This window comes from Pestalotiopsis fici, assembly GCF_000516985.1.
Source record: "Pestalotiopsis fici W106-1 unplaced genomic scaffold PFICI_Scf_1, whole genome shotgun sequence".
Taxonomy (NCBI): Eukaryota; Fungi; Ascomycota; class Sordariomycetes; order Amphisphaeriales; family Sporocadaceae; genus Pestalotiopsis; species Pestalotiopsis fici.
Genome location: NW_006917091.1, coordinates 1,488,240 through 1,499,997, shown reverse-complemented (window position 1 = coordinate 1,499,997; position 11,758 = coordinate 1,488,240).

Here is an 11,758-nt window from a genome sequence, read left to right as displayed (position 1 = left end):
TAATATATTTAAAAAGATTTGTTACGAACATGCACCCTTGCATAAGAACAAATAAATGTGTTGGCGCTTAAGGAAAGAAGGGAGGGGCTTAGCACCGAAAGCCGGGAATAGGTTAAGACGGGAACCACCATCCTTAATAGCTGCCAACCAGTTGCCTGACAGGATTATAGTCTTGGCAATAATCTAAACGGTTGGATTATTAGGATTATTGAATTTTATCGATTTTAGGGCTATAAAGTCGATTTGGCATTATAATCTAAGGGATATTAGTAAGGGAATAAACGGATATATATTATAAAAGGACTTCTTATATAGATAGTTATTATTTTAGTGATTAATTTAAGCATTTATTTTATTTATAGGTGAAGTATTTAATACGCTTTAACGATTTTATTTGTGAATTAGTTTAATTACCTTTATTTTTAAAATACTTTTTGCTTAATACCTTTTTTAAGACTACTGCTCCCTGTTAGCATAAACCCCAATACCCCTTATATTTTAGGTTTATTTTGGAAACCCGTAGTGTAGTCGTTATAAGATTTGGCGTATTTATATCGATAACGAATTTAACCGTCGTCGTCGTATTTACTCCACTTTTATTAAGGTTCGCGGCAATTGCCGTAATTTTAATAATATTAATAATAATAATTTTGCTTAAATACCTCGCTTTTTAAGCACGCGTATTTGCGCTTATTTACGGTTATTTATAGTTTTTTGCGGTTATTTATGGTTTTTTACGGTAATTTTTAGTTATACCCGCGTAATAGCTTTTAGCTAATTATATAATTATATAAATTTAGATTTTATTTAATAAATATAAATTTTTACGCTTATTTATTTTAAATTTTATGCGTTTTCCCGTGGTTTTTTATATTTTTTATCGTTTAAATTACGTTTTTATTTTTATTACGAAATTTATAATATTTATAATTTTTGCTAAAATTTCCCTATTGCACTTTAAATTTTGCGCGATTTTTTAGGGAGTTCCCGACAAATTACGGGAATCTCCTATTTTGCTACGGAATTTATAATATCTATAATTTTTGCTAGAATTTCCCTATTATATTTTGGATTTTATGCGATTTTTTAGGAAATTCCCGGCAGATTATAAAAATTTCCTATTTTGCTGCGAAATTTATAATATTTGCAGATTTTATCGCAAAAATCCTAAATACCGAAAATCTTATTAAAAATTTCCCGGTATTTATATATTTTATTATAAATTAAAATTAATTGTTGCACGGATGTTAATACAGCATCGTATAATGCATAAAATTAGCTTTATAACGCATATTATATCGTTATAATAGCTATAAAACCCTTCGAAATATTATTAAATAACGATATATAGGAAATCAGTAAAACTTACCCTATACTAACCTATAGTTAGTATAGCACTATTTATAGCCATTATTTATAGTGCTATATAGTTAATAAGGCATTATAATTAATTATTATAGCTATTATAGCTATTAGAACCTATTAGAATTTAGTAAAACGTTCTATTAAATCCAGCCTTACTAAATATAGCTAATGCACCTGGCTATAATGGCCCTAGGTTATAAGGTAACCTATATTATAAAAATCTATAAATTTCGATAATTTTTTCGATTATAAATCAACCTTATTATTAATTAATTTAATTATAAATCCAATTTATTAGTAATATATTCCAAAATATTTTTATTAGTTAATTTTATAGGTATAAAAGGTAGTTATTCCTCCGTAATTAGTTATTTTTTCCTTAAGCTTTAATAAATCAGTTATATAACCTTATAACTACTCCTATGGCCTGATTTTACGAATTATAAAGAACGCTTCCCTATGCCTAAATTATATAATCCACTAATTATACCTTAGAATATTAATTTATATATATTATTAATAAATTATAAATATTAATCGACGTTTTTTAGAATTTGCGCGGTTTATTTTTTTTTTTTATTATTTTTAAAAGAATTCGAAATAATAATTAATAATTCCTTTTTTTAAGAAGCGCCTTTTTAAAATCACCTATTATTTTTTAAAAAATGCCTTATTTACGTTATAATTTCGAAAAATATTAAAAATGGCTAACGAACTAATATCGCTTTAATTAAAAGATTTTATTTTTTTTTGCTATTTTGCGAAAACGCTATTATATTAATATAATTCGCTATACCTTATATAATCGATTTTAAAAATAAAGCGTTATACCTAATTAAAAGCAAACGATTATAAATAATTCCTTTATTTAATATATTCGTAAAAAAATTTTTTAATACGGTATAATTAATAATAATTTAAAGCGCGTAATAAAAAAAGCGGGATATATTATTTTTTTATATACTATTTTCTAAATCCGCTTAAATTTAAATATATATCGCAAATATATTTTAAAATAGCTTATAAAAAAACCAAATATATTATAAACGTTTTTTTTAGCAGAAAATATCCGAAAGGTTATTATTTAGCGTATTAGCCGATTTAATTTTTAAAATTATTTACGATAACGGAAATTTTTTATATTATTTAATTTATTATAGGAGGTATACCGGAAATTTTATTTAAATTATATTTAATAATAACGTAACCATTTATATCGACGAAAAAGAAGATAGATTATACCTGGACCAAATTTTACTTAATATATCGATATATATTATAAATTATCCTATTACGGTTTTAAAATATATATTATAATTAATGCTTATTCGCGATTTATTACCTAATATTATTATAAATATTTAATATATTATGCCCGAAATATAATCGCATAATATTTTAAAATTATCGATTAATGGGATTTTATCCCGTTAATATTACGTTTTAACCGTAAAGGTAAAATTATTTTATACGTATTGGCTTATTGGTTTTTATCGTAAATTACGCCGAATCGGCGGTAATTAAAGAATTTTCGTCTTTAAAAACCTGGTTTACGATAAATAGTTTTTAATAAATTTATATTTATCGATGACCTTATATATAAAGCTATATTAGCAGGAAATCGAAAAAAGGAGATAATTATCCGTATTTATTAATCGTTTAGGACTAGCACTTTAAATTAATAAATTAAATTATAATAAAAATAATTATACGAAGGATAAACGCTTTTTTAGCGGGTAAATTATAATTTAATAATAATTTTGCCTTTCGATCGTACTCGTTTTTACGTAATTATCCGTATATTAATTTAAATAAAAATATTTCGGCAAATTAGCTAAGCAAAATTATTAATTTAAGCATTAATTCGCGGATTAAATTGCGTTAATTTAAATTTATATACCTATTATTTATATTAAATTCTAAGATTTTATATAATTATAAAATAACTATAAAATCCGGAAATAATCTAGGCGATTATACGTTATTTTTAGTATTTTATAAGTATTATATAATATATTTAATTTTTTTTTTATATAAAAATAGCCGTATGCTACTCGATCGAAAACGCTAACGGATTTTAATAAAGCAATTTAATAAATCGGAAAATATTAAAATCGAGGTATATTTACCTTAAATTATAATAAATATTTATTTTATATATATAAAAAAGCTTAGTAATTTGCCGTTATTACGGGATAAAAGCAAAAAAAACGCTTTTTTTTATATAATATAAATAATTTCGCGATAAGCTAAATAAATATATTAAAAGGCAATTCGAATTAAAGATTAATTTGCTTCCGAGGCCTTATTTAAATAAAAAAAAGCTTCGAAAAATTTTAGTAAAATCTAGTTTAATCGGAAACCCTAATATAATTTTAAATAAGATTTATAGCGACGATAATATCGATTTATAGCGAAAAATATAATAATTAAAAAAAATATATAATTTTATTATTATAATATTTACGAAAAAAAAAATAATGTTCTAAGGTATAATTGGTGGATCATAAACTTAGGCACAGGGAAGCGTTTATATAATTCGTAAAATCAGGCCGTAAAAGGTAGTTATAAGGCTATATAACTGATTTTATTAAAGCTTAAAGAAAGAATAATTAATTACGGAGGAATAACTACCTTTTATACCTATAAAATCAACTAATAAAAATATTTTAGAATATATTATTAATAAATTAGATTTATAATTAAGTTAATTAGTAATAAAATTAATTTATAATCGAAGAAACTATAAAATTTTATAAATTTCTACGGTATAGGTTACCCTGTAACCCTAAAACCATTATGGCTAGGTGCATTAGCTATATTTAGTAGGGCTTAATTTAATGGAACGTTCCACTGGATTTTAGTGGGTTTTAGTGGCTATAATGGCCATAATAGTTAACTATAATAATTTATTGATTATATAGCATTATAAATAGTGGCTATAAATGGTGTTATACTAACTATAGGTTAATATAAAGTAAATTCCACTGATTTCCTATATATCGTTATTTAACGATATTTCGATAGGTTTTATAGCTATTATAACGATATAATATGCGTTATAAAGCTAATTTTATGCATTATACGATACTGTATTAATATCCGTATAATATTCCTTTTATTAAATAATATCGGTTAAATTTAACAATTTAATAAATTTCTAAAATTTATTTTTAGGAAGTGGTTTTATAAGGCCGTTTGCTGGTATATCGTTGGTTAAAATATATTCGATTCGAATATTTTTATTTTCAACCTTTTGCCGTATGTAAAAATACCGTATAATAATATATTTAATACGCTAGTGATATTCCGGATTATATGCTAAATTTATAGCCCCCGTATTATTTTTTTTAATTAATACGGTATTTATATTAATACCGATTTCCGTAAAGAGATTTTTTAACTATATTGCTTTACGGATAGCCTGCTTTAATTCGTTAAATTCGGCTTTAATGGTTAATAAAAAAAATTATAAATTGCCGTTTCGATTTTTAATTTATCGGCCCGTTATTTAACGTAAATAAATAACCGGACGTTAATTTATAGGTTTCGTAATTATTAGCAAAATCGGCATCGGAATAACCTATTAATCCGGGTTTTATTTTCCTATTAAAGGTAATTCTAAAGTGGTAATAGGATTTTAAATAATTAAATACCTTTTTTATTTTTTTTATCGTGGTTTTCGATAGGTTTTGTATATATTTGGCTAGATATGCTATAGGGTAAGTTAGGTCGGGCCTGGTTTGGATTATAGCGTATATTAATCTACTTAATAAATGTTAATATAAGTGGATAAATTCCTTTAAAGCCGGTTTTTCGTTGTTTTTATTTTTTGACGTATATAACGATTTTGGGAATTTAGGGCTAAGTGGTATATTAGCCGGTTTTATATCGGAAAATCCGTTAATTTCCAGTAACTTCTTAAGGTAAATTGCCTGGTTTATACGAATTGTTTTATTTTCTCGATTTTTTTTAATTTGTATACCGAGAAAATAAAAGATTGGTTTTAGATTTTTTATTTCGAATTTTTTCGAAATATCTTATTTTAATTGGTTGATTTTACGTAAATTAGGACCAAAAATCAAGAAGTCGTTTATATACGTAATAATAAAGATATTAGAATTTTTATTAAAATACGCTGATTCGTCTAAAATAAGTGGATTAAATCCAAGCTTTTTTAAATTGTTTTTTAGTATAATTTGCTATTAGCGTGGATTTTGTTTAAGACCGTATAAGGCCTTTTTGAGCTGGATTACCTAGGAGTCTTTTTCGTTAATTTTCTATCCGAAATTATTTAAATCCGGGTTTTCGGATAAGAATTCGGATAATCCGTTTATAAGGGTAATATATATTTTTTTATATAATTCCCCGTTTAGGAAGGCACCGATTATATCGATTTGTTCGATTTCTTAATCGTAATAGGCTGCTAAGGCTAATAAAAGCCTTTAGGTAGTGGATTTTGTTCCTATAGCGAACGTTTCGAAATAATCGATTTTATATCGTTATTTGAATTTACGTATAACTAGTTTAGCTTTGTATTTATTGATATTACCGTTTTTATCGGTTTTCCTTTTAAATACCTATTTTACGAATAATGGGATTTTACCGGCTTTTTGGATTTTATTTTAATCGATGGTTTAAAAAGTCCTTTTTTAAATTAATTGCCGTAATTTAGCGTATATAGCCTGGTTCTATTTTTTTTAGGGCTTTTTAATGCCTGTTTTATTGTTTTCGGTTCCGTATAGCCTGAATTTTCGATAATTAAATAATACGAGATATCGGCGAATAATTCGTCGTATTTAACGAATTTATTTCGTTCGGAATCCGTAAGTTTCGGAAGAATTACCTTAATATTCGATTTATTCGGAATAATCGAAAAGGTATTATTAATATTTATGGATTCGGAATCTATATTAGATTTATTATTTATATTGGATTCGTTCCCGGGTAAGTCCGGTCGATCGTTGATTATGGACTTATTCGTAATAGATCGAAGAATTCGATCGTTTCCGGGAGGTGGATTTTTTGGATTTTATGGATCCACCGTTTCCGGGATTTGTGATTAGATAAATTTACCGTTGGTGGAATTTTTATCCGGTATTATTTCCTAATCCGGTAATTCTAAATCCGGTAATTTTTTCCTTTTTTTCGATTTTTAAGTAATAATCGAATATAAGAGGTCCGTATAATTTATAATTTATACGGTTAATCGGGAAAATATACGTAATAAATTTTATTACCGTTATATCTAATTATTTTCCCGTTTTCGGTGGTAATTCCGAATTTATCGGAGTTTTTACGGATTTTTTTCGGTTTATAAACTAAAACCGGTATTCCTAATATATAGATTTAAAATAAATTAGGCTTATTATCCCGTTTTAGCTAGAAATAATTATAAAATTCCTAATAAGGAGTAAATGGACCGGATACTATAATAATAAAATTTATTAAATAAATTATTATTTTTGCAACGAATTCCTAAAGGTTTTTCGGGAGTTATAAATCGATAAAAACCGTCCTAGTTTTTTCGATAATAATCCGGTTCGTACGTTCGGCTATACCGTTTTATTTTAGTATATAAAGAGTTATAAGTTCGAAAATAATCCTTTTTTCGGTTAGATAATTTTCTAATTTAACCGGGGAAAACTCCTTACCGTTATTTATGCGAATAATATTCGGATATTTTCCGAATTAGGTTTTATAATATTCGATTTTATTTGTTACGATATCGAATATATCGGATTTTTTTTTTAGAAAATTTAATTTCCCGAAATCCGGTTTTATTATCCGTAAAACTAATTATATATTTATAACCGGAATAGCTAAAAGGGGTAATATAAACCGTATCGATATAAATACGATATAACGGTTTATTAGCCTTATTCGGATTCGTATAGGGTTAGTTTCGGGTAAATTTTCCCGAAATATAAGATTCGTAATTTAAATCCTCCTTTTTTAATTTTTTTTTAAGAATCCCCGTAATTATTTTAGCTATTTTAGCTAAAATATCGTAGTTAAAGTGGCTAAATCGTTTATATTATTTTTCCGTAGCTATAAAGAAATTCGAATAATTAGAAATTAATTCGATTTCCTCGAAATCCGTGGTTTTATTAGATTTCGTATCCGAATTCGGTTCCGGGTAATTTAAACCGATTATACGGGCTTTTTCTATTACTTTTAGTGGATTTATGGCTAAATATGCTATATTAGGCTTTAATTTATTAGCTAAATATAGGAAAAATTTACGTTTTTTTTAATTTAACGTAGCAAAAGGCCTATTTTTAAAATTATATAATTTATTCCCGCTTATAATACCGCCTTTTTAGTAATGCAATTAGCCGGATATAATATTTAGCGGAAATTCTAATACGTAAAGCACGTTTAATAACGTTATTTTACGTATTTCCCGGTTAATTTTAAAAAAAAGCGTAATATTTCTAATTCCTTTTAGAAATACTTTTCCACCATTTATAATAATCGGTAAAAAATCCGATTTTATAGTAAAATTATCGAATAAGTGCTTATTATTCGATATATGCTTTAAAAAGCCTATATTGTATAACTACTAGTCCTTAGGAAAGGTGGTTAATTTCTTTTTCGAAATTTTCGAATTATTCGAAATATTCGAAAAAGTATAAAACGATTCGTTTTCGTCCGAATCTTCGTTACGGGGTAAATTTCCCTATTTTTTAGATTTCTGGTTTGTGGTAGAATTCGACTTATTCGAATTATTCGAATTATTGGATTTATTCGAATTATTCGGTTTTTTCCCTTTATTCGATTTATTCGAATTCTTCCTATTTCCGCTTTGGGTTCCCCGTTAATTTTGATTAGATCGGGGGAACCGGGATTTTTTATTATCCGTATAATAAGAATTTCCTATAGCCGTATCCGGATCCCGTCGGTTTTTATCTAAAATATCCGTAATTAACCCTTTAAGGGTAAATGGATTTATAAATCGTAAAGCACTGCGTTAACGGTTAGCCTATATAGGGTAAGCTGATTAGAAGGCTGCAATAAAAATCGTTTTTTAATCGATATTATCGATTTTAACCCTAACGCTTAAAAGCTTTAAAATATATCCTTTAAAAATAGATATAAATTCGTTTAACGAATTATAATTCTCGAATTTAATAATATAAAATTCGAAATATAATTATTAACGTAATATGGGTCCGGTGCCTTAATAGGCTAATTATAAAGTCGATAAGGCTTTATATAGATTTATTTTATCGAATATTAAATTTAACGGTTTTGTTATTAAATTCTAACGAATTAAAAATAATGCCTAGGCTTTCTAAATATCGGTTATACCGTTATATATATCGGTAATTTTAAAAAACCGATCGATTCTTAGCAATTTAAAATATAACTGCAACATAGATTTCTACGTATTTTAATTTCCGGATCCGGAGAGTTTTTGTTTTTCTAGTATTTGGTATCCGGCAATAATACGGATAAAGTTATTTATTTTGCCGAATTTTTGCTATTATAACGGTATAATTATCGTTAAAAACGGTAAAGGAATCGTTAAGAAAAATAAAAATAAAAGAAATTAATTCTTTTATTTTATCGATAAAGTGTATAATAGGATTTAGGTGCTATAATATAATATAGCAGGTATTATAGGGTGTTATAATAAATCGGCTATTATAATAGGGATTAGTTATAAGTAATTTTATAGCCGTTATATAGCTATAACGGGTAAAATTACTATAATTAGCCATTTAATTATAATTTTCGATATAGTTACGGCTTATATAGGCTTATATATAGGCCTATAAAAAATCGGCTATTATAACGGAATTCTAGAGTTTACGTTAAATTAATTCGTTTAAAAAAGCGGCTATAATTTTCGATATAAAGTCCGGTTCCTAATATAATCGATATTATACCGGACCGGGCTTATAACCTATTCTAAAATATAATTAGTAAATTATAAACTTAGGCACAGGGAAGCGTTTATATAATTCGTAAAATTAGGCTATAAAAAGTAATTATAGGGCTATATAATTGATTTTATTAAAGCTTAAGGAAAAAATAACTAACTATAAAGAAATAACTACCTTTTATACCTATAAAATCAACTAATAAAAATATTTTAAAATATATTACTAATAAATTAAATTTATAATTAAGTTAATTAGTAATAAAATTGATTTATAATCGAAGAAACTATAAGATTTTATAAATTTCTACGGTATAGGTTACCCTATAACCTTAGGACTATTATAGCCAGGTATACTAACTATATTTAATAGGGCTTAATCTAATAGAACGTTCCACTAGATTCCAATAGGTTTTAATAGCTATAATAGCCATAATAATTAACTATAATAACTTATTAATTATATAGCATTATAAATAATGGCTATAAATGGTGTTATACTAATTATAGGTTAGTATAGGGTAAATTCTACTGATTTCCTATATATCGTTATTTAACGATATTTCGATAGGTTTTATAGCTATTATAACGATATAATATGCGTTATAAAGCTAATTTTATGCACTATACGATGCTATATTAACATCCGTGCAACAAATAATAATATATAAAAGTAAATATACGAATTTAAATATAAATAAATAAAAGGTATTCTTTTTTTTATGCGTTTTTATATTATATTAAATTTATAAATATAAAAAATAATAATAGCAAAATATAATAAATTTAAACGACTGGAAATAATTGCGTATAAATGCAACTAATAAATTAAATAAACGAAAAGCGAATATTATTAATAAATAATTGCGTATAAACGAAAACGAATTTATTTTTTTTATTTATAGCTACCGCACGATAATATAATACTATATCCGCCAGGCTTAAGAATTTATCGGATAAGTTATTAAGTTCCTTATTTTTAAATATATTATTAAATAAATAAAGGAGGTTAACTAACTAATCCCGTTAAGCGGCCTTATTTTATATCCTTATATAAAGGCTATTAAAATAATTTATCGCTAAGCGAATATTTAAAAATTATTAAAAAGAATTAAGCGATTTACTTTTAATTTTAACGTTTTTATTTATTTCGGATTTAATAATAAACGAAATCCCGTAATTACTATTTTTAAAAGGTAAATTAAAAATTAAGCCCGTATTAAATAATAATATATAAAATCGCCGTTTAACTGCTTTTTAGCGAATTCGTATAATTTTGGCTTTATTAAAAGATATAAAAAGCTTCTTTATTTTTATTTTTTTTAATTAAAAGCGAAAAAGGGTCCGGCAAATTATTATCGGCGGGCTCGGACGGTAATAATTCTTTTTTTATAAATAAATAAATTTTAATATTATCCGTTTTTTTCGTTTTTTAATTTAGGCGAAAAATATATTTAATCTTTTTAATTTATATAAGCTTATTAATATTAAAAAAAAATTCGTTTATATTAGGAGAATTATTATTACCGGTTAAATATATAATATATTATAGCTTCGAAGAAATTTTAGGGCTTATAAACGCTAAAAATAACATATACGCGATATAATTTTAAGTATTACTAAAGATTTTACCGAATAGCATAAGCGTTCTAATAATAATATTATGCTTAATAATTTTGTTATCCGATTTATATAAAAGGCCGCTAATATTTACGATATTATAATTAACCGAATATAAATAAAGGGTTATAAGGATTTTAAATTATATTATTTATTTTTTAGCTGGATTTATACGGTTATTAATTATTTTTGCTTTAACGATATTTTAGTAAAATTATTAAAAATTCCGTATATTTAAATTTATAAAATATAACGCATTTATCGATTACCTAAAATTACGTTTAATGCCGTTTTAAAGCATAAGAAAATATATTATATAATTTGCAGCCGCGCGTATAAATAAAGTAAAAGGCGTATTTAAATTATCCGAATTATCTAAATTAAAGCAAATAAATATATTTATAAAACTACTATTTTGCTTTATATAAATCGGAAGCTTATAGCTAATAGCCCTAATTTTAGCTTTTAATAAAAGGTCGAATTTATAAAAATAAACCGTCTAGCTAAAATATTTAAGCTTAATTTCCCAAAAATATTTATTAGTAACTAAGCAGCGTAATTATATTATAAAATAGGAATTTATTAAAAATAGTAAAAGTTAGGTAATTACTAAATAATAAAAGGAAACGCATATAATTGCGAATAAACGAATAAATATATATAATTTAATATAACTATATTTATGCTATATTTATTATTACCAAACCTAATTAATATACGAAAAATTAGGTATTTATATATAAAAGTATAATTTAATACGAATAATTATAATTATAAGAATACGAATTATTATTTTACATATATAAAAATATAATAATAGAGGGGGGGGGAGAAAACTTTTCCTACCCGTAGGCGTATATATATATACCTTAATTTGGGGTTTTT